The sequence below is a fragment of the Coturnix japonica genome, unplaced genomic scaffold (assembly GCF_001577835.2).
Source record: "Coturnix japonica isolate 7356 unplaced genomic scaffold, Coturnix japonica 2.1 chrUnrandom544, whole genome shotgun sequence".
Classification (NCBI taxonomy): Eukaryota; Metazoa; Chordata; class Aves; order Galliformes; family Phasianidae; genus Coturnix; species Coturnix japonica.
The window spans coordinates 26,379-29,145 of record NW_015439925.1 but is presented as its reverse complement, the minus strand read 5'-3'; the positions used below and the strand labels follow the sequence as shown (position 1 = coordinate 29,145).

The 2,767-nt window shown below is 61.0% G+C and overlaps 1 pseudogene; it reads left to right on the top strand.

Annotated features, from left to right (window-relative positions):
• Positions 1–672, top strand: part of LOC107307321 — a 16,163-nt pseudogene extending 15,491 nt beyond the window's left edge.
• Positions 673–2,767: the final 2,095 nt, after the last annotated feature.

Below are 2,767 nucleotides of genomic sequence, written 5' to 3'. Positions count from 1 at the left end.
TCTCTATGGGTCTGCCCCATTGCAGTTCCGTTCCTGCATGCTGAACCTATGGGTCCATATGGGTCTGTATGTGTCTCTATGGGTCTGTATGTGTCTCTATGGGTCCCTATGGGTCTCAATGTCCCCCTATATCTCTGCCCCATTGCAGTTCCGTTCCTGCATGCTGAAGCTGCTGTTCTGTGGCCGCAGCCCGTTTGGGGACGATGACGACGTGTCCGGTTCCTCCCAGGCCACACAAGTTTCCTCCGTGTCCTCCAGCCACGTCGCACCGGCCTAGTGCTGCCCCATAGCGCTGCCCCATAGCGACCCACACAGCCCCATAGTGCTGCCCCATAGCGACCCACACAGCCCCATAGGGCTGCCCCAAAGCGCTGCCCCATAGCGCCGCCCCATAGCGACACACACTGCCCCATAGGGCTGCCCCAAAGCGCTGCCCCATAGCGCCACCCCATAGCGACACACACTGCCCCATAGCACTGCCCCATAGTGACACACACCGCCCCATAGAGACCCACACAGCCCCATAGCGCTGTCCCATAGCGCCGCCCCGTAGAACCGCCCCATAGCGCTGCCTTATAGCGACACACACTGCCCCATAGAGCTGCCCTATATCACTGCCCCATAGCACTGCCCCATAGCCACCCACACTGCCCCATAGCGCTGCCCCATGGAGACCCACATTGCCCCATAGCACTGCCCCATAGCATTGCCCCATAGCCACCCACACTGCCACATAGCGCTGCCCCATAGCAACCCACACCAGCCCATAGTCACCCACACTGCCCCATAGCACTGCCCCATAGTGACCCACACTGCCCCATAGCACTGCCCCATAGCGCTGCCCCATAGCGGAACAGTACATTAAAGCCTGGAACTGCAGCTTTGGTGTCCGTGTGGTTCTTTGCCCCATTGCACTGCTATGGGGCTGCCCCATATCTGCCCCACAACCACCCCAGAACTGCCCCACAACTACCCCACATCATCTGCCCCATAACTGCCCCACGGACACCCTATATCTGCCCCACATCTACCCCATAACCACCCCCCATCTGCCCCATAACCTCCCCCATCTGCCCCACATCTACCCCATAACCTCCCCCATCTGCCCCATAACCTCCCCCCATCTGCCCCCCGTCCATGGGGCCGCCGCTGCCCCACACGTGCCCCACGGTTCGGGGTCGCGCGGCCGAGTTCTGCCGGTAGTGAACCCTGTGCTGCCCCATAGTTCAGAACGGGCGGAATTCCTGTCGCACGGCCCCATAGCGGGCGCTGCCCCACGGCGGCCCCATAGCGCTGCCCCATAGCGATCCCATAGTGCTGCCCCATGGTGACCCCATAGAGCTGCCCCATAGAGACCCCATAGAGCTGCCCCATAGAGCTGCCCTATAACACTGCCCCATGGCAACCCCATAGCGCAGCTCCATAGTGCTGCCCCGTAGCAGGCGCTGACCCATGGCGGCCCCATAGAGCTGCCCCATAGAGCTGCCCTATAGAGTTGCCCCATAGCAGCCCCATAGAGTTGCCCTATAGAGTTGCCCTATAGAGTTGCCCCATAGCAGTGCCCCAAGCAGGAGACCACTTGGGGGTCCTGGCCCCACATCACCCCATAGAATCCCACATTGCCCCACATCACCCCACATTGCCCCACATCACCCCCCATCACCCCATAGCCCCCCACATTGCCCCACATCCACCCCACATTGCCCCACAACCACGTTCCGCCCCACAGCACTTATCTGCCTCCATCCCTGTGTCCGCTCTCCATTGTAGGGCACCCACTTGGGGGTCCCGGCCCCACATCACCCCCCATCCGCCCCACATCCGCCCCACTGTGGCCGTGGGCAGCTTTAGGATTGGCTGCCCCCAATCGGGCTCCCCCGGAGCGACCCCGAATATCCGGGATTATGGGGAGGGATTATGGGGCAGCACCCCATAGACGCCATGGGGCGGCCCCCTAATTGCTAATCTCCCCTAATTGCTAATGAGGGCTTTGGGGCTATTTTTAAGGGGGCTCCATGGGGTGACGTAACGCGACCCATAAGTGTCGGGGCCCATCAGTGTCAATGGGGGATGTGGGGCAGGGCAAGGGGGGGGGTTATGGGGGGGGAGGTGTGGGGCACCCCATTGGGTTGTGACCCCCATCTGCCCCATTGATATGACCCCATATCTGCCCTATAGATGTAGCCCCGTATCTGCCCCATAGATGTCCATAGTGGGCTGTGACTCCCCAATATCTGCCCCATAGATGTGACCCCGTATCTGCCCCATATAGATGTGACCCCGTATCTGCCCTATAGATGTGACCCCATATCTGCCCCATAGATGTGACCCCCATATCTGCCCTATAGATGTGACCCCATATCTGCCCCATAGATGTCCATAGTGGGCCGTGACCCCCATATCTGCCCCATAGATGTCCCCAATGGGCTGTGACCCCCACCTGCCCCATAGGTGCCCCATAGAGCTGTCCCCATAGGCCTGGGACCCCCCAACTTGCCCCATAGATGTCCATCTGACTGGGGCCCCCACCTGCCCCACAGCTGCCCCATAGAACTGTGACCCCCACCTGCCCCATAACTGCCCCATAACTGCCCCATAAGTGCCACAACCCCCACCTGCCCCATAACTGCCCCATAGGGCCGAGACCCCCATCTGCTCCATAACAGCCCCATAACTGACCCACAACCCCCACCTGCCCCATAACTGTCCCATAAACACCACAACCCCCCCAACCCCTCCCTCTGACCCCCTGCCCCACATTCCCCCC